Source organism: Bos grunniens, chromosome 11, assembly GCF_055505025.1.
Source record: "Bos grunniens cultivar Pamir isolate PY7600 chromosome 11, Bosgru_T2T1.0, whole genome shotgun sequence".
Classification (NCBI taxonomy): domain Eukaryota; kingdom Metazoa; phylum Chordata; class Mammalia; order Artiodactyla; family Bovidae; genus Bos; species Bos grunniens.
The window spans coordinates 17,151,591-17,173,403 of NC_141175.1; the positions used below are offsets into that span (position 1 = coordinate 17,151,591).

General features: G+C 42.6%; 1 long non-coding RNA gene across 2 annotated transcripts in view; it reads left to right on the plus strand.

The window, feature by feature from the left end:
* The window catches only part of LOC147362659 (uncharacterized), an 83,080-nt gene that overhangs the window by 57,722 nt on the left and 3,545 nt on the right, over positions 1-21,813 (plus strand). Inside the window, exons 2-3 of one of the 2 annotated variants that reach the window (XR_015135743.1) lie at positions 17,960-20,362; positions 21,022-21,361. This is a non-coding gene — a long non-coding RNA (uncharacterized LOC147362659). The remainder of the gene's footprint in view (positions 1-17,959; positions 20,363-21,021; positions 21,362-21,813) is intronic. The other variant, XR_015135744.1, reaches the window with a different exon arrangement.

Here is a 21,813-nt window from a genome sequence, read left to right on the forward strand (position 1 = left end):
TCCTACCATGTATGTTGCATGTCCATCAGCTGTTCTAGGCCCAAGGGAGCAGAACCAATATGCTGCTGCAGATGCAGAGGGCAGCCCCGGAAGGGGTGAGTCTGGCGTGGGGGCATTGGGGGAGGGGATGAACACAGCTCAGCTGCACGTGGCTGTTCTGGGGAAAGCCCACTTAGCACCTCTCATTTAATGAGAACTGAGAGGGAAAAACCTGAATCATTTTCTTACTATCTGATGATTGAGTCTGGTATGGAGACAATTGAGGGGAGGAAACAATGAAAACTCAGGAACCTGAAATATCACTGAATCTTCAAGGCAGAAAGCACTTGGTTATTGGCCCACGTGCCTTGGGAAGTCCTGTTGGCCTGGGGCTGCCCTTGCTTTCCCATGGACAGGAGCCATGAAGCCTGAGAAGACATCACACTGTATGGCCATGGACTTCTGCACCTGTCCTGGTCTAGGTGTCCCACGAAGTCCAGGACTCCAGCATCCTCTGTCTTCCCTTCAAGAGGAGAGCTTAACAGCATTCTCCTTGAGTGTAGGCTAGACTTGCTTCTAAGACACAGAATAAGGAGGAAATGATGGTGTCTGACTAGGTCATAAAATCTATAGCAGCCTGAGTGGCCTTCTCCTCTATCTTTCTCTGTCTTTGTCTCTCTCTCTCTGTCTCACATACTCTCCTCTGTGTCCCATCACTTGATTTGAGGGAATCTGATTGATTTGTAGATGGGCTCACATGCCAAGAACTGATGCCTCCAGATTCCAGGCACATGAGGTAGCACCTTGGAGGCTCACAGTCAAGCCTTCAGAGGTTGTCACTCCTAGCCAACAGCTAGACCATCACCTTTCAGGATACCCTGAGCCAGAGCACTGTGCTAAGCTGAACCATTGTTTGTTCCTGACCCTAAGACGCTGTGTGTTGTGCTAAACTTCCAAGTTTTAGTGGTAATTTGTCACAGGCCAGAGATAACTGATATACCCTGGACTCATCCTTTCACACAGCTTCTCTAGTCCTCTGGCAGTACCGCTCTTACCTGGGTTATTAGTAGATCCAACCTGCCCTCTGAATTCCTAAACCAATATACAAGCTCTTGAACCCAGAATCCAGCGTTCTTCTTGGCATCTAAGGGATTAGCTCGGAAACCTTGAATGGACCTTATTATATTGGTTACACTTCCTGGAAACAGCTTCATCCTGGTTGGTTGCTTAGGGAAAGTATAGGAAATGTAAGGGGTTTCATGAGAAGGTGAACGGCACTGAAGCTGAGCTCTGTTGTTCTTGAGTGGGAGTGAAGGGGTGGAGGTAATTTTAATTTGACAAACAGTGGGCATGGGAGTGAAGCAACCATGTAGTATCATTTATTCTGTGACAATCATTATTTCTTGACATTAAATTAGTATCATTTCCCATCGCAATTACAAAGGTGCTTTTTTTCTCCAGTCTTCAAAATAAAATTTCACCAACACATATTGAGTAATTACATGCCTGAACTCTGGCATTTTAAGTATGATTAAAACATTGAAATTCAATTCTATAAGGGACACAGACATCTCTAAATCCCTGGGTAACTAGATTAAGAGCTACTCTGGATATATAAAGGATATGTTAATTGAAATGCTTTATGGGAGAGAGATTGCATGAAGACGACAAGACTTTATGGAAGAAGGGTGAACAGAGTTGAAATATGAAACATGTCTAGAATTCCAACAGGGTAGAAGTGGGGAAAAAAATATTCCAGGTGAAGGAAACACCCTAATCGGAGGCTTGAAGATGGAGGAAATACAATTTTAATGCAGACTGAATTATCTGAGTTATTCAGGAAATAAGACTGGAAGAATCCACATGGCCAATGTTGAAATATTCATAGGGGTCTGGCTCTTTCTTGCATTTTAAAACCTATTCCTATCAAATATCTCAACTTTGTTAATGCTGTCATCGTGGTATTCTATAGTTTTCCACGGTCTTTGAAACTTGCAAAACATTTGAGTTTCATTAGCTCATAGAAATTTACTAGAATGAATCAAATTTAGCAAACTGTTACAGCTTCTTCCAGTGGCAACAGGAGTGGAGAACAAGCTCAGAAACACAGAAGGGACTCATAAGACATTAATCATCGTGTTTCTTGGCCCCGGTGCTGGTCACACCAAGAAGCATTGGCAAAAGCCCAAGAGACAATGAATATGCAACATTTAACCTTTTTCCTTCAAATGACAGGTACTCCTTTAGATGTGTTATCTGACACTCAGTATAACAGATACCCTAGAAAGCATGACTCTCTCTCTCTCTCTCTCTCTGCAGTCCCTAAATTTGAAGTCAAGTGGATCTGTTTACAATTCTGTGAAAATGTTCATATTTGATATCCCAGATATATTAAAAAATTCTGAATTTTTTTAATTTAAATAGTACAGTTCTTTCTGTACTGTTTCATATAGGCCTGTATGATTTTATTGATTCTTTTTTTTTTAATGACTGGCTTTCTTATTTGTATTTTCTGGATTTGGCTGAAATTTGATGTTAATTCTTTTAAATGAATAATCTTAATGGGATACAGAATTTTCCATCATTAATTACTAAACTGCTAACTTTGTATCTGGATAATTGCTGCTGCTGCTAAGTCGCTTCAGTCATGTCCGACTCTGTGCGACCCCATAGACGACAGCCCACCAGGCTCCGCCATCCCTGGGATTCTCCAGGCAAGAACACTGGAGTGGGTTGCCATTTCCCTCTCCAACGCATGGAAGTGAAAAGGGAAAGTGAAGTCGCTCTGTCATGCCCGACTCTTAGTGACCCCATGAACTTCAGCCTACCAGGTTCTTCCGTCCACAATTAAAAGTTGAAGTAAATCCTTTGAGAAGTCCACACCTAAACCTAAGTCATTCAAATTCAGGGCCTCTCCATAATTATATTATGAAGTAAACATAGAATATGTTACTTTCTAATCATGACATTTCCTAAGCATCCCATGAGAGCATCATCAGGAGAGAAAATAAAAGAAATATTTAGTACCAAAATAGGCCAAGAGGGCAAAAAATGTTTCATATCTCATATCTGAATGTCTTACTCTTGGAGCTCTTGGTCTAAAAATGATATTTGTAGAGTGTTTTAGAGTTTAAAAAGAATATTCATCCCCTTTTTCATGTTATTCTTTCAGTATACTCTGAGTCATCATCAGCCTTATTTTTCTAATGGAGAAACTCAAGATCATAGAAGTTAAATAATTTATTTTGCTGGATTACGTTTTGCCTTAATATCTTTGAAGTAAGGATCCATCTCACAATTAATGCATTAGCAATTATGCCTTTGTGGCAGTATTTTCTTTCATATCAGTGTTACATATACATCTTCAAGTCAATAAAATATGCAAATTCTAAATTTCACGTGGCTTATGAGTAGTGTTTAAAATCAAACAAATTATTAATATAGTCTCTTCCCATGAAACTGCTACCTCACTCAAGATCATCTGTGAAAAATAAATCAACCAACAGAAAAAGATTTGAACACAGTGGATTTTGAGCTGCAAATACATCCATATTCAAAATATGCAAATATTATATGCTGCATTGCTTTTTAATAACAAAATATCAGTGCATTCCTATCAAATTTGAATTATCTATATCTTTTTGTTGTTGTTCAGTTGCTCAGTTGTGCCTACTCTTTGTGACTCCATGGACTGCAGCATGCCAGGCTTCCCTGTACTTTCTCCCAGAGCTTGCTCAAACTCATGTCCATTGAGTCGGTGATGCCATACAACTATCTTGTCCTCTGTTGTCTCCTTTTCTTGCCTTCTATATCTTTTAAATCCAGTGTAATTATGTAAACACTTACCAAGAGTGTCTTTTGTGCAGGAGACATTGCCCTTCCTTGTGAAACTTCTACATAGCTTCTTAAAATTCAGATTACACACTTATGAGAGAAGATGATGGGGAATATAAATTGATAAGCAATCCTACTATGTAAGGGGTTTGTGTTCAGAACTTTTACAGACTTTGCCTCATTAGAATTCCCTTTTTGTAGACGAGTAGACTGAGGCTTATAAAATGATGCTTTCCCCATGATATCAGAAATAAAATTGTTGAACTGAAAGTAAAATCAAACCTTCTCACTCACCAAACCAATTTTCTTCCTTTATTTCACGTAAGTAGGTAGCTCTTATATAAGATATGGAAAGAGACACACAATTATTTTGGGGTTTTGTAAGAAGAGAGTTTTGTAGTATATGGAGAAAGCTAGTACAAAATAATCTCTCCTCTAATCAAACAAACTTTCCTTTACTTTGTGAGCAAACCTCCTGCTGGGGGTATTTCTCAAGAGACATTCTCATCACAAGTGGAGTATAAAATCAATAAAATGATCAAAGTGTTGGCACAGGAGAAAAGAGAAGGCCTGGCGACTTTATTTGTTAATAAAAGTGCTAGATAATTGGAAACTTTAAATTTGTTTGTGAGTTCTTTTCATTTCATAAAGATACTTCTATCCAAAGAGAAGGAGAAAAGGCACATTTTTTTCAACTCTAACCCTGAGCTGGGTACTGTATGTTTACCATCAATTTTTATTTCTGAGACAACTCTGCGAGTTATTGTAACTCTTGTAAGTGTAAATATGTTGCAATGCAAATATCTTGCTCAGGGTCACATAATTGTGTTTCGTTCCAGAACCACAGGACCTTTCTACTATATAACACTGATGGGTTTGGAGAGCCTACCACGTATGCACATTGGCCAATAAATGAACAGCTGGAGTCTGGAGACTGCCACCCAGCTGCCTGGGATACTGACTCATCTGAACTATTGGAGCTTCTGTTTGAGTTCTGATAGAGTGGAACTAAATGAATCTGAATTAATACTAATCATATATTTCATTGATCACTATTAATCTTAAAACATGTTTTCCACTCTCGTTTATCTTCATAACACTCCGTTGCTGATTACCATGTTTGTTGTAGCTGTTCCTACATCATAAAACTAATATTATTTTTCAGATGAGGAAGAGTACATGTGTAGAACTGACAAGGTCACACAGATATTATGGGATAGATCTCAAATTTTAAGCTCTTTCTCAACATCGCTCTCCATTTGAAAATGTGTTTTTGGGGGGAGTCCAGGCATGGATAGGTGACGGATTTACTTCCTTGGTGTATTTAAAAAGGTTGAAGATAATTCAGTCAGAGATGTTGGTGTTTTGGAAACCAAAGACTGACAGATAGACCTATGTTTCCTATGCGGAATATACAAAGCAAACCCTGGGGGTGATGATGAAGACAGAGTTAGTGTAAGTGAAATGGATGTTAGTAAGAGTTCTCCAAGATGGAGGCACTGCAGTTGGAGAGAAGGAGACAGTCTCAGCAGCACAGACTTCATCCTTCACAAGAGGAGTGATGTGTTTCCTTGGCTATCTCCATGCCCTTGGAGAAGGGCACGGCAACCCACTCCAGTATTCTTGGCTAGAGAATCCCATGGACAGAGGAACCTGGGAGACTGTGATCCATAGGGTCACAAAGAGTCAGATAAAATGGAAGCAACTTGGCACACATGTCCTTGACCTGTCTTTAAAGAAAGGCGAACTGGTGGGTCGTTAAGAATGTGAGCCAGAGGTGGGAAGGAGATTCAACAAGGGGGGACATATGTATACCTATGGCTGACTCATGTTGATATAAGGCAGTCAGTCAGTTCAGTTCACTCAGTCGTGTCCTACTCTTTGAGACCCCATGGACTGCAGCACTCCAGGCTTCCCTGTCTATCACCAACTCCTGGAGCTGCCTCAAACTCATGTCCATTGAGTCGGTGATGCCATGATGCATGTATGGCAGAAGATAACACAATATTATAAAACAATTTTCCTCCAATTGAAAAAAAAAGAAATTGAGCACTAACCATTCTTGACCCCGGCTTCTCCACTGAATATCTCTGAGACCTCAGGTGGTTTACCTCTGTTCTCTGTGCCTCAGTTTCCTCCCAGGAAGTCAATGGTGATCTTACTTTCATCTGTCTCAGACTTTTCATGAGAATATATAAAGTGCTTGGAGCCATCTTGGACACAGATTCAGGAAGGAGGTGTTAGGGACTGTTCTTCTACCTGCTATAGCCTCCATGTTCCTATCTGTAGAATGGGGGTTGATGTGACATTCTGACAAGAATCACATGAGAAATACAGATTTATCAAAATACATAAAAGCAGAAAGTGAAGAGGAACTAAAGAGACTCTGATGAATGTGAAAGAAGAGAATGAAAAAGCTGACTTAAAATAGCATTCAAAAAACTAAGATCATGGAATCCAGTTGCATCACTTCATGGTGAATAGATGGGGAAAAAATGGAAGCAGTAACAGATTTTATTTTCTTGGGCTCTAAAAATCACTGCAGACAGTGACTGAAGCCATAACATCAAAAGATGCTTGCTTCTTGGAAGAAAAGCTGTGACCAACCTAGACAGCATATTAAAAAAACAGAGACATCACTTTGCTGGCAAAGGTGCATATAGTCAAAGCTATGGTTTTTTCAGTAGTCATGTATGGATGTGAGAGTTGGACCATAAAGAAAGCTGAGCATCAAAGTTGATGCTTTTGAACTGTGTTGCTGTAGAGTCCCTTGGACTGCAAGATCAAACCAGTCAATCCTAAAGGAAATCAGTCCTGAATATTAATTGGGAGAACTGATGCTAAAGCTCTAATTCTTTGGCCACTTGTTGCAAAGAGCTGACTTATTGGAAAAGACCCTGTTGCTGGGAAAGATTGAGAGCAGGAGAAGGGAGCAACAGAGGATGAGATGATTAGATGGTATCACTGACTCAATGGAAAAACATGAGTTTGAGCAAACTCTGGGAGATAGTGAAGGACAGGGAAGCCTGGTGTGATGCACTCCATGGAGTCGCAAAGAGTTGGACACGACTTACTGACTGAACAACAAAGTAATAAAAAGAGACAACAGCAGTGGGAGAAACCTCTCAAAGAACAAGTACCAGATGCTTTTCACTCATCAGGAACTGTTTTGTACAAGAGATACTAAAACAAATAATACACAGATTCTGGTCCTCAGGGGCTCACAAGAGAGTAAAGAATCCAGACATACAAAGAAACATTTCTCAAATGCTGTCATGATTTTCCTGGAATCCTGAAGAGAAGGGAGGAGATGTGTCTGGAAGCCTGTGAGTGTCCATGGACTCATCTAAACACAAGGGAAGATTAGCTTCCTCTTACTGAGTTTTACACCAGGTGGTATCATGGAGCCAGGGCATTGCACCAGCGCCCAGGTGGCCTCATCTTAGCCTTCGATGCTGTGTAACTCGGGGATATTGCTCATTTCTTTATGTTTCAAACTACTCATCTGTCTTTGACTGAGTGTTTGCTGACTGGAAACACCTCCAGTGCTACAGGCAGTCAGAAGACAGAGGGAAGTCTTTGAGAAGTTGGCTATTTTGTTGGTGAGAAAAGACTTAAATATGAAAACCCAGACATTCATGGGTTAGGATTGAGCTACATACATCTGCTCCCGTACAGTGTGGATCAGTGTCACTTCCTGGAGGTGAGAGTACAAGCCCAAATCTGGGACAGAATTATTCCAGGTCTCTAGGAAGGTGATTCTAGGGATTAAGTTGAACCTTGAGCTTCTGACTCAAAGATTAAAAATAATCTTCCCTCCTCTCAACAATTAATACTTGTGATCTATCCCCCCCACATGGGTTTTGTCACTTTCCAAAAGTGCATTTAAGTTGCTTGTAGGAATTTTTAAAATTCTCTTAGCAGCCTGAACATTCTTTAATGACAGAGCAGGTTTTAATTATCTTTATTGCTCCAGCATGCGTAACTTAATGCAAGCTCATGACATGTGCTTATTAATGGTGGTAACAAATGCATGAAATAAAGCAGAAATGGAGTGGTCCCTGAGTGTGGGGCAACCTCCTGAATGTCCCTCAGCAAGAGTTCTAATTAAAGGGAATAAAATCTGATGGCCAAAGCCATGAATAAATGGGTCAGGATTTCAGCCAAGTGACCCATCGCCAATTAGGTGAAGAGGGTGACGCCCAGGCCAGGGACCCTAGGAAGGAGGTCAGCTCACAGTCTAGCCTTCTTCCACCTGCCCTGTTTATAAGCTTTCCTCTAGCTTCACCTCCCCTGTGTTTGGCCCCAGAAATGAAGATACCTTCTTTGTCATCATTGTGGGTCATCCATATCCCTCTAAGGGAGTCCAAAATGGAGAAGCAGACACCAGGCAAGAGACAGGTGCAGAAAGGAGAAGCAGGGTCACGGATGGGAAGTGAGAATGGAGCCTGCACTCTGGATCTCCCCTCTCCCTCCAGGACCTCTCCCTCCCCCTTCTCCTCCTCCCCTGGCAGGACTGCTATACCCCTTGGACTCCAGGAGGGCTTCCCCTGCAGGGGTGTGAAGCAGGAGAAGGAGGTCTCAGCTCTGTCCCTGCGGGGTGGCCTCCGGCTGTTTCCCCGAGTGAGGGTCGTCAGATACCCTCTCCTTGCACCTGGTTGCATGTACACCATCGTCTTTGTTTCCTGGCAGCCTCTCAGAGCTCTCCCCTCCCCTCACCCCAGTACTGGTGCTGGGGGCTATAATAGCTCAATTGATGGCAGCCTCCAAAGTCCTACAACCCACCCCAAGCTCTGTCATTAGCATCTTTGCAAATAAAACTTTATAAATCCTCCTATTCAGGATCTATTTCCTGTTAGAACCCTAACTGATGTGGACCCATAGATCAGAACTTAATTGCCCAGCACAGAGCGGTTTTATGTTTTACTTCCTGCTCCCCATCTACTCTGTAAGTTTTGAGATACTTTCTTTACTCTGTGACCTGAACAAGATATTTAGTTTGCATAGCACTTCAGTTTCCTCTTCTCCAAAGTACAATTAATACTTGGGTTGTTCTAGGCCTTAGACAAAATAATGCATGGGAGATGCAGGTACGGGGCTTGGAAAACAGTAGATATTGGATGTATTTCAGCTTTGAGAAGTCCTGAATATTCATTGGAAGGACTGATGCTGAAACTGAAACTCTGATACTTGGGCCACCTGATGTGAAGAGCTAATTCATTGGAAAAGACCCTGATGCTGGGAAAGATTGAAGGCAGGAGGAGAAGGGGACGGTAGAGGATGAGATGGTTGGATGGCGTCACCATCTCATTGAACATGAGTTTGAGTAAACTCCAGGAGTTGGTGATGGACAGGGAGGCCTGGTGTGCTGCAGTGCATGGGGTTGCAAAGTGTCAGACACAACTGAGCGACTGAACTGAACTGAGTCTTGGAGCACCTTATTCTTTCCACTTTAGTAATAAATGAAAAATACACATCATTGTGTGTCCTGAGTGGGGTTTTATAGCAAAACAGTAAAAGTCAAAGATGAGGGGAAGTTGTTAACTAAAACAAAAAAACAAAAAAACAGAAACTAAGAATCACTCTATGTGAGTGATATTAGCCTCAAAAACATCACTGCCTCACCCCCTCTATGCTCATGGATTCTAGAAAAAAAGGGAAAAATAGGTCTGCTCAAAGGGTCCTCTGAACAGTACAATTCAGAGAGGTTTTATGAGAGATTATATAGCTCTGGAAAGAACTTGATCAAACATGACAAGAGGCTCACTGATAACATTGTTGTCAATTTACTTGATTGAGTTATCTGAAAAATATGGGATTTAATTAGAATCTATTCTCTGTTCTCTACCAACATGAGCAGAGAGAGGTGCATGCCAGCCAACCCAGAACAAAGATGCCGAGCTCCGAGCAGAGCCGCCCACTCCTCATCCTTCCCAAGGCCAAGTAATTAGAAATTATTAGGATGCTTATAGCTGAGGCAGAGAAGAAAAAGCAGGAGCTTCTCAAAAATGTGAATTATCTTCTTGCCTGAAAGGAGCACAGAGAGAAATTCCACACGTATTTCTCTGAAAGGCAGGACTGGGCTGTAAGATTACCCCCAAATTATTCAGGATAAAGTAAAAGACGGTTGTGGTTTTGAAAACATGAGGCCCAGGAGGCGTCTATGGAAGCAGTGAATAGAGAGACCGTTTGTTTGGAAAGAACACCATTTATCGGAAATTCCTCATCTCCTTTTTGCCTTCAGTCTTGGTGACTGGATGGCAGAAGTTAAACTTGGCAATGCATATTTCCCACCCTTATGATGTAGGAGAGGGTCTGTTGATTTTCAAGAAAAAATGAGTGAAAACTTTATTTTCTGCATTAAAGTCAGAATGGTACATTTTCTTTATTCTTCAAAAGTTTCCTGCCAGGGTTAGGCCATAGAGTAGAACCTAAATAATTTGATGTAATACTAACATTAGGCTTTTTCATGAGATCAGCTCTTACAGACTTTGATCAATAGATATTCCATTCTTTCTGGCTGATTTGAAATCCTTGCTCTCGCTAAGAAGACAGAATAAAAGTATCTTGTGGTGGCAGGGGAAGGGTGGGAGCATTCAAAAGTGTGGCTCTTTATGTGCAACCTTCTTCAGGGCCCAAGGAGGCACCAGCATCTTCTCATAGTTTATCTGGTCCTCAGATCTGTCTGGGACAAATGCTCAGACCCCAGTTCTCATCCCTTTCCTTTCACAGCAGCATCCACCATGGGGGTGTGGGGCTTTCCTAAATGAGCATGTTTCAGAGGCATAAACTGGTGTTAGACCCAAGAAGGGCCAGTCTATGCATTAGTAGCAAGGTGCCCATTAGTTCTGAAATCTAGGTCTGGTTTTCTCTGTATTCCATACTATTTTGTAGATATTTGGTCTTCTTCTCTTTGTTAAGTTAAAGGGCTTTCTGCTTCCCAAGTTCACCCAGCTCATCCCCAGACACTTCTAAACAAACCAATAGAGCAATTCTTCCTGAAACAGCAGCTCTTTAAAGCAAGGCACTGGCCTTCCTGAGGCAGGTGTGCAAGTTACAGCATCCTACCTGAGTGGGGGAAGCAGATGGTTTGTGCAGGAGTGTCACACTTTTTCTGACAGTCTTGCTTCCACTTTGCAGTTGCCTCTCCAGATCTCGATGGGAAAATGCCATCCTGAGAGGACCGTGAAGGGCAGCTGGGCCCAGGTGGCTACAGGGTGGGAACCGTCATTGTCGTTGGCCACAGCTATGGTGTCCAGTAATGGTGTGGTTTGATGTACTCCTGGCAAAGTTTCCAGGGTTATCTGTAAACAATAGCTTTCTGTGACATGAACGAATCCCAAGAACAGATTCCATTTCTTAAAGCATCAGTTAGGCTTTTTATTTTTTTCTTTTCAAATGACAGAGGGGTATGGATGCTCCTGGCACTGAGTGAATGAGTGTGGCAGGGTGCTGGGTGCTCCACATACGTGGCTGGAGTCTCAGCTTGGGTGAGAGTCATGGTCGACTGGGGCCGGTGTGGTCACCCTACGTGGTGGCAGGGGATGACCTGGGGACACGCTCCATACTGACTATTTGCTCAAGTGTCAGCTTTCCTTCAACATCGCCTGTTCCCCTTCAGCCACCTGTGCCCGCAGGGAATCCCTTGTGTACTCACTCAGGTTGTGTAGCTGTCGTGTGTAAGAGGGTGCTTTTTTCATAGCTGCCCTCTTCCACACTGCTACTAGAAACCACATGATCATGAAAAGACAAACGAAACAATGATGCTAATGCAGCCCTTTCCAAAATAATCAGAGACATGGATGGCATTCACCAGAGCTGCCGTCCTCACTTATTTATGTCTCTGAGTACAAACATCTCCGCATTGTAAGGCTTCCTCTTTTCTTTCCAGTGCCCCAGCAATGCTGGTGAGGCAGCTTCCTTCTCAGGCCTGAACGTGTGGGCACCAGTGAAACTGCGACTCTAGAGTTTCCACTGGGCAGTCAGTCTTTGCTTCCACATCTAAGGTTGCAAACACTGCACTGCGGAAGGTGGTCACCTCGCCTTTTCACAAGTGGAACCCACAATGGAGAAAGGGAAGAGAAAGGTCACAGGGGATTTCACATCCAGAAGGGAGAGGCTCTGGGGCACTGTGAGGGGCACCAGTCAGTGGGAGGGGTGAGGGGGGAAGGGGGGTCTGGGGAAATGTGGCTGAAGTCTCAGCTCTGTCATGGAGCTCTTTGGTACCATGGATACATTGTTTACTGAATCCAGCTCCTGCTTTCCCTCCTATGAAATAAACGATGTTCTCAAACTCTCCAGAAGCATTTGGAAAAACTTACAAATTCATAAAAATGTTGCAAGAATAAAAAATAAGAGTATAAAGAACACCTATATACTCTTGATCCATTAATAGATTTGTTTTGAATTTTTTACTGTATTTGTATTTTCTCTATCTCCAGATATGATATAGATAAAGACAGAGATAGAGATTGAGATCAATATTGAGATATATAGATACAGATACGTGGAGCTTCCCTGATGGTTCAGCAGTTAGAGAATCCACCTGTAATGCAGGACACACAGGAAATGCAAGTTCAATCCTTGGGTCAAGAAGATCCCCTGGGGGAGGAAATGGCAACTCACTCCAGTATTCTTGCCTGGGAAATCCCATGGACAGAGGAGCCAGGCAGGCTACAGTCCATGGGGTCACAAAGAGTCAGACACGACTGAGAAAATAAACACATACACACACATACACATATATACACATACGATTGTTTCTGGATCATATGAGAATAAGTCCTATGCATTATAACCCTCTATCCTAAATACTTCAGTGCACATTATATACACTAATATGTACATATATACATGTAGCACAGTTATAAGCTGTAGTGAAATTAGTATTGGTATAATACTTCTATCTAACCTATTATTTTATTGCAGTTTTTGTCTCATCTCTTTTAGTCTGGATCATTTCTATTATCTTTCCTTGTCTTTTACGACATGGACATTTTTGGAGAATACACTGCCTTTCCATTTTAACACCATGTTTCTGAGCTGGGGTTTGCCTGCTGTTGCTCCATGGTTACACCAGCTCATGTTTTGGCTGTAACATGGCTTAGGAGATGCTGTGTCCTCCTCCAGGAACTTGATCTAGAAGCCCAAGATATCCATGGCTGTAATCACCCCATCAAAAGATTTTCTGATTTCTCTGGCACTGTAGTTTATAATTTTATTTTGGAGCTGATAAGCTATGCAAATAAATACTGCTCTGTTCTTCATCAGAATGTCCCTCTTGATTTAGGATAAATGGATGATGTTTTTCAAGAATCAGTATTTACTGTGAGGTTTGAGAAATGATGGATTTCATTCTGCTACATTCTTTTCACATTCATTAGCTTGCCTTAGAAGTTCTACTGGAAATAAGAGCCCCTTCTCAGTCCCCAGTTTCTTATGTATTATTGGTATGAACTCTGGACTCAAGGTTATTACAGTTTAATTATCTTGATATCCCCCAGCCTGGCTGCAGTCTCCGTGACTTATCCTTGTCTTGGTTTTGAGCACTTTACTACTTTCTGGTATAAAACAATGTTCCAGGCTCAAAATGTACCTACACTACCCTCGCCCTGGAATCACCATGACATGAAAATTTTTTGAAAACATGAGTTCCATTGTTTATCCTGGAACACTGCTAGCAGAGCAGCCTGCATTATGTGAGACTGAAGCTCTTTAGACAAGAGTAAAGTAAGTCCCTTCAGTCGTGTCTGACTCTTTGCAATCCTTTGGATCTGTAACTGCCGGGCTTCTCTGTCCATGGGATTCTCATGCAAGAATACTGGAGTGGGTTGCCATACCCTCTACTAGGGGATCTTCCCAAACCAGGGATCAAACCTGGGTGTCCCACATTGCGAGCAGATTCTTTACCATCTGAGCCACCTGGGGAGCCCTTTAGACATAAGAGCATGTTTGTAGGGTTTGTTTCATTTCTAGCTTCAGGAAAATTCAATTATCTAACCTTTCTCTGACTAATTCCTATACCTGAAACATAGCTTAAAAAAAAAAATCCATTAAGAACATGATCAAGTGCTTTAAATTTCCAAAGTTCCTGTCCATGGCATCGTGTAAAATTTAAGGAAATAAGAAAAAAGACTCTATCCCCAACATTTGAAGGATACTATAATTAATCAGAAACAGTTACCAGAAGGTTAATTCAGACAAACAATCTCTGCAAGTCTGAAGGTGGGCAGACATAGGCCAGGTAGAGGATCTCCCTGGACAGGACAGAGCATCCTTAGTGGGCAGCCTCAGGCATGTTTGACTGGTTCTTACACTTACCTGCGTGTAGAATTCAAAGGCATCTGGAAAACAGTAAGAGCTTAGGTGCCTGATCTTCATTATCTGAGGCTTCTCTCTTGGTAAAACCGACAGATGTTTCTCATAGATTTCTGACAAAGGAAAGGGGAATGCCACATGCCAGTGGACTGCAGCTGGGCTCGTGGTTTCACCAGGAGAGGAGGTGATGGGGTGTGGGGACCAAGGAGTGAATGCTGAATTTCAGGTCCCCAAAGTGCCCAGAGTAGGATTCTACCACAGGCCAGTCACTGAATTCAGTTAAGCTTTCTCTACATAAAATATTGTACTTGCTTCCTAATTATTTTAACCCATCCTTTAGACATGTTAAGGATATGTATGTTTTAGCCAAATGAATGTTGGTTGTTAAAATAAAAGCAGAGTTATTTCCCAGACAATATATAGATAGACTAAAATTGTCATAAACAATTAGAAAATTTTAAAAGGTGAATATAAAATAAAAATTAAAAAAGCAAAAAAAAAAATCGAAACAAGAAAGGATTCTGCCTTGAAATCTTAAGCAAATTCTATTTTGTCAATGATATTTGATGTTTTCTTTTTGTAATTGTGTCAATCAACTTGTAAGGGACTTTTAACTTCCATTGTAAAGTAATAACATACACTATTTTTTTGTTCACAGTCAATTACACCAGTGATATTTATTAAAAAGCCATATTTTCAGTAGAAGTCTGAAAAAGAGAAATTTTTAAAAGATATATATGTATTTTTTCAGAGCACCACTTTATGTCTAAAGGTGAAATATCTGCTTATTTCTTTTGGCAAGTTCTCACATGTCCACCTACGCCCCCGTGGGTTTATCCAAGTCACAGGACTCTCTGCTATTGCCCAGTGAAAATCAAAGACAGTTCTCCACTGCCTGCTGGAGCTGCTGAACAAGAGTCTACACGTGGTGATGTGGACAGAATTCTGCTCTACTCCACACAGGGTGAGGACGTCCACCAGAAGCTGTGACGTGAATTTACTGCTGGCTCTCATCCCACAAGGGCAATAATATAATACAAAGGCTCTCCCATAGGCTTGATTTTTTTTTTTTTTTTTGTACTGGGTGTTTTTTATTGTTGTTGGTTTTTTTTATTTTTTTTATTTTAAGGAATAGTTTTATTGAGAAATAATTCACATACAATTTACCCATTTAAACTATAAAATTTAGTGAGTTTTAACATGTATAAATTAACTATATACATTTATACTAAATATATACATATATCCGTAGCTGTGCAATCATTACCACTGTCTAATTTCAAACAATTTCATTTCAAAGTGAAACCCAGTACTCATTAACTGTCATCCCCCTTATAATTGAGTTGTGATAATTCCTTATATATTCCATACCCAAGTTCTTTATCAGACACATTATTTATGAGTATTTTCAGTCAATGATCTGTGACTGGTCTTTTCATTCTCATCACAGTGTCTTTCAAAGAGCAGAAGCTCTTAATTTTAACAAAGTTCAATTTGTCAATTATTTTTCTTTTCCAGATTGAGCGTTTGCTGGTATTTCTAAGAAATTTTTGCTTAGTCTCAAGATCTTTTCCTGGGTATTTTTAATGTGCTTGTGTAACCAAGCACTAATTATAACCTATCTCACCAAGGTCAGAAAATGCCCAGACCTTGGCTTTCAACTCCAGCCTTTTTCTCAGGCAAAATGGACTCCACAGGCCTGCTCCGACGTTTCTTCTGTCTTCCCTCCCAGAGATGATCCCAGAACAAAATATTAAACCCACTCAGTGGCTTTCTTTCTCCGTCTCCTCCCTTTTTCATTAATATTTCATCTCTAAGCCCGAACTGCCAGGAACCATGGTCAAAGAACGGTGTGGTTTTGATGAAACAGACCCTCAGTGTCTGACTCACTTGAGAGGCCAGCCTCGATAGAAGCCTTGAGGATGGAGCGAAGTGGCCGCCAGGCTGGGGAAAGAGAGCTGACGACTCTGAGATCAGGCTGTCGCCCACCCCCAACCCCCACCTCACCCCCGCCCGTGTGAATCCATCTGCCTGTAGCTCCTGGTTTTGTGAGCTTTTGTTCTTTTCCAGTTTTTTAAGCAACTGATTTTTGTTGCTGTTGTTGTTGTTTGTTTAACGTATGCATGGTGGGGTTGGGCACATTGGTTAATGAACAAGAAGCTGCTTTCTGATTCTCCATCCCCTTGTTTCCACCTGCTCAGATCTGCGGGGCCCCATGGCATAGGACCGCACTTTACACCTCGCCCCTGCCTGGCAGGCGGCAATTAGGTTGTGTTTGAAGACTGAAGAAGGTAAGCATCTTGCAAATAACGTGAGAAAAGGCTCTGCAGCAACTGGCGCTCCAAAGCGGAGGCGCGGGGGTCCGAGATGCTGGATCCTCTGGGCTCACCGCTCGGAGGCTGAGGGGATGTTCGTGTTGTTTGGGAAGGCACGAGGCCCCGCGCCAACGGGGCTCGGCGTGCCCCAGCATCGGTCGGAGAACGCGCGTCTGTCTGAATTTTGCCTGGGTGACCTCCTGCTCACGGGACCTCGAGGCGCCGGGAAGCCTGGCTGTGTGCCTCCGTTGGGGAGGGGGAGGGATGGGGCGGGGGTTGCCTAGAGGGTGGTACCCTAGGGGTTCCCAAGAGAGTAGCGACCAATATGAGCATCAATATGGAAGCAGAGGTGGTCTGGGAGCCTGACCAGAGCGAGGTCTTGATTTTTCTTCTCTGTTTCTCCACCCTCAGCTCGGTCCTCCTCTCAGAAGCCCCTCCCCGGGGGAATTGCATCTACCTGGGGAGAGAGAAGACGGCAGGCTATTGGTCTCCTTTCATACAGCATATGTGTAGCAGGGGCGTTTGCCAGCTTTATTAAGGAAGCTTTAGATTCACGTTCTGGTAGGTGAGAGGGAAGGGGAGTCGGACAGGAAACAGTGGCCGCAGCGGTCAGTCCGTGACGGATGCCCCCAGCGCCCCCCACACACGTGAATTACCTGCTGACCTTCTCCTGGAGACAGAGGGAGGTTACAGTCCAGTGTGGGGGGAGGCAGCAACTAATGTGTATAATAATATGAGTTTAAAAAAAATCCCTGTGGATGAGAAAACCGCAGATAATGGGTGGCTACAGTTATTTAATAACTTTTCTATCTTCACACTGTCTTATCTTGATCAGGAGACCCATCCCATCAAGCCTGCTAAGTATCTCTAGCTACATGTGGTTGTTATATGCATTCGGGGATGTTTTCATAGATATCTAGATGCCAGAACTGCAGCCACCCATTATCTGTGGTTTCCTCATCCACAGGGATATTTTTGAACTCATATTATTACACATATTAGTTGCTGCCTCCCTCTACACTGGATTGTAAACCCCCTTCTGTGAGAGTGTAATTCCATAAGGCAAAATGGATCTGTCTCTCAACTGAAATGGGTAAATAAGAAGCATCAACACAGTGAACTGGGTGTCCCCTCTTGTAAGACCCCAAAGGTCTTGCATATTAGATAACAAAGTGGCTTTTGTCAATTTCTGAATGGTCCTGGTGAATATCAGATTGTACAATACAAGCTGTACTCATATGTTAAAAAGGAAAGGGAAGTAGAATATGGTCTTACACACTTCACATTCAGCTGTGGAAACACACACACACGCACTAGGATGGACAGGGAAGCCTGGTGTGCTGCAGTCCACGGGTCACAAAGAGTCAGACACAACCAAGTGACTGGATAGCCACAAAGGATGGATAATGAAGCAAAGGAATGAAAAGGAGAAAAGAAACGAAGGATGTCTTTACTAGGAGAAAACAGCTGTTTTAAGAGCGCCTAGATAACTAATGCTTCTTTCTGTTGATCAGAAACTATCATGAGTTTGAACAAACTCTGGAAGACGGTGAAGGGCAGGCAAGCCTGGCATACTGCAGGCCATGAAGTCACAGTCAGACATGATTGAATAACAACACCATGATGGGAAATGGAGGAAGGTAAGTGTGTGCAGGTGTAGATGTACACACACGGCTGCAGGGCCTTGATTCATCAGGACATTGACAACATGCTCTTATCTTGTGCACAAGCTGAAAAATAGTGTTAAAGGAAGAGTCATTTGGATTTGTGTCTGATGATAAAACCTTTCTCTTGATATTTTGATGAATGAATTTCTGTCCACCAGATGAGGAGGAGATCTAGACCCGTGGCAAGGATCCTACCTAGTCCTTGTGTGTCCAGTTCAGAACTTGTATTAGTATAAAGTTGACCGTGTGTGTTTCAGATTTTTTTTTATTAAATAAGGGAAAAATGAACATACATTTTCTGATGTCTTGAAAGCTTATCATTGTCATATGATAAATCTTATACACCCTCAGAGTTGGTGTTTCTTGCTTTCCCTGACTGCCTGGGTTGGGTATCAGCTCTGGTGCTGATTCTTGCTGATGTACTGACCTGGGGGCCATTGGGAGCCCCCACTCCATCTGCTCCATTTGCCTGAACACTGTTATCTTTATCCTTCATCAAATATTTAGTGGGCGCTCCTAAGCTTTCTTATACAAAAGAAAGAAGATCAACCTTTAGGATTTGAAGCTTGTATCACAGTGTAGCCTCAGCCTCACAAACAAGGCTCCTTCAGGAAACCTGTTCAGCTGCATTCAAGGTTCCAGTGGGACCCCAGGATCCTAAGAAGACCTGGACTGGGGGTGGCTCTTCTGCCCCACACAGCTCCTCCATTTCTCCAGTTGCTTCCACCCATCCTGTGATCTGGGACCACTATCCCTAGCCCCTCCTCTCTGCCTCCAATCTGCTGAGGTCTGGCCCACACTTAGCTGTGCATCTTCCTCCTGCTTGCTCTTCCCAGCTCCTCCTCTCCAGAACTCTTCATATGCCTCTTGAGTCATGGAGGTCATGCCCTTGCAGGATAGGACTGACCTTCAGCTAGTGGGCTTTGGATGTGGGCATGAAGGAGAATATTCTCCCAGCGCTCTTCCTAAATCAGGGACAGTGGTTCTGTTGTCATGTGAGAGAGTGAACATTTAGCATCTAGGCCAATTTTTATATGCTCTCTAATTTTTTTTTCTTTTGCCATGCTGTATGGCGTGTGGGATCTTAGTTCCTTGATCAGGGATTAAACTGGTGCCCTCTGCAGCGAAATCTTAGAGTCTTAACCACTGGCCCACCAGGGAAGTTCAAAATATGTATTGATTTTTGACAGCTCCAGCATATCCAGATTTACACACACGCACACATTTTTACAGACAAATCCATCTGTCTAGGTTATAAGAGGCAAAATTGTGTAGTAGCTAAACTAGAGTCAGAACGTCAGTATTTGAATCCCTTCTCTCATCTCACCAGTTGTATATCCTTGAGCAGGTTATTTAACATTTCCCTGCATCAGTTTAAGCATGTGTAAAATGAGGATGACAACGGTATTATTCTCTTGCCTTTGTTACTGAATTTGCATCAGTTTATTTCATATGATCCACTCAGGACAGTATCACCTTTTAGGTTTACAATTCCATCCTCAACATATTCATGAAAAGAGAGTAAACTTAGCAATTCCCAGGGCCACAGACACTTCGCTGACCTTAGTTGATTGTCGACTATATTTCAGGAGCTGTGCTGAGCACTTGCTGTCAGTTGAATTACACAAGTTTACTGATAACCTCTGTAATTAGGAAAATCAGGCAGCTCCAATGAACAGTTTTCTTATCCACAGAATGGGCACAGAATCTCTCTTTTGAATTGTGATAACAATTTAGTGAGGTTAGATGAAGGACTGGTCACAGTGTTTACTACACGTGACTGCAGTTATTGTTGTGATGGTTGTTAGTACTGTCCTTACTATTAATCACAGCCACTTGTTTTCTTAAAGAGTTAAAACAGATTGTGCTCATCCACAGACCCCACTCGCCAGCAGAAGTATACCATGATGCACATGTGTTCTTCTCAGGCCCTCAAGGTCTGGGGGAACATTTATTTCTCTTCTCCTTCTAAAAGCATGTTTAGTCAGTGTACGGGTGAAACAGGGCTTCCCAGGTGGTTCCGTGGGTAAAGAATCTGCCTGAAATTCAGGAGACGTGGGTTCAATCCCTGGGTCAGGAAGATGCCCTGGAGGAGGAAATGACAACCCACTCCACTATTCTTACCTGGCGAATCCTATGGACAGAGGAGCCTGGTTGGTTACAGTCCACGGGGTTGCAAAGAATGAGACATGACAGCCTTGACTGAACACACGCACACACCCCATAAGTGAAACGAGAGCAGGAGCAAAGGTAAGAGAACTCAGTCTTTGTTTTAAAATAACACCATTATTTTGATATGGGATGGGATGTTCTAATTTTTCCAAACCTGTGTAGTTTTATGTATTTTGCTTGCATAATTGAAGAAATTAAGTACTGCTCGTTCTCATTAACAACAGGAAGAGAAAAAAAAATGGTAAAAAAAAAAAAAGGATCAAATAATGTCCTGCAAACCTCACTGGTCCTGGACGGTTTAAAATTGCTTCTCCACCAATGCAGCTGTGACACAGAGAGTGTTTCCTGGGCTCCTGGAAGCTTTGTCTATAAATGACTCCATTTTGAGAGTGGCCCCTTGTTCTTTGGTGGTGGTTGTTGTTGTTACTTATTTATTTCTTCCAGGAACAATATAAGGGTCTCCAATTAGTTGCAGGTGCAAATATTATGCATGCAATTAATTGTCTTCAAATGGTTAATTATGGGCAGAATTGGCTAATTTGGGGTGCAATTAACTGCTTGCCACTTCTTCAGAGAATGCCCGTAGACAATTGTGTCTGCAATTAATTTACAAGAGCCATTCCAGTGAAAACCTTGAGCTATAAATCCAAGAATAGAGTGGGAGGATTTTTTTTTTCGAAGCAGGATTTCATTCTGGGTTAATTGCATTGACTCTTTCCTTTGGCTTTTCTATGCAGGTTGACTGTAAATGGGGTTTTCTATGAGCTTCAGACGTGATTGGAGCAGGCCTGCTCCCTTGGAGAATGCTGAAAAGGAGCAGAGAATCAGGGAACCTTCATGGAAGCCGAGGGACCCTTGAGCAGCCAGGATCCAAGTGGCCTTTCAGGGAGCCCTATTGTCCATGTGGTGGTGGTTTAGTTGCTCAGTCATGTCCATCCGACTCTTTTGTGATCCCATGTACCTGCCAGACTTCTGTCCATGGGATTTCTCAGGCAAGAATACTGGAGTGGGATGCCATGCCCTCCTCCAGGGGATCTTCTTGACCCAGGGATTGAACCTGGTCTCCTGCACTGACAGGTGGGTTCTTTACTGCTAATCTGCAGGGAAGGCCCTGTTGTCCATTAGTTCAGTTAGGTAGCTAAGTTGTGTCCGACTCTTTGCAACCCCATGGACTGCAGCATGCCAGGCTTCCCTGTCCATCACCAACTCCCAGAGCTTGCTTAAACGCATGTCCATCAAGTCTGTAATGCCATCCAACCATCTCATCCTCTGTCGTCCCCTTCCCCTCCTGCCTTCAATCTTTCCTAGCATCAGGGTCTTTTCCAATGAGTCAGCTCTTCACATCAGGTGGCCAAAGTATTGGAGCTTCAGTTTCAGCATCAGTCCTTCCAATGAGTATTCAGGACTGATTCCCTTTAGGATGGATTGGTTGGATCTCCTTGCAGCCCAAGGGACTCTCAAGAGTCTTCTCCAATACCATAGTTCAAAAGCATCAATTCTTCAGTGCTCAGCTTTCTCTCGGAGAAGGC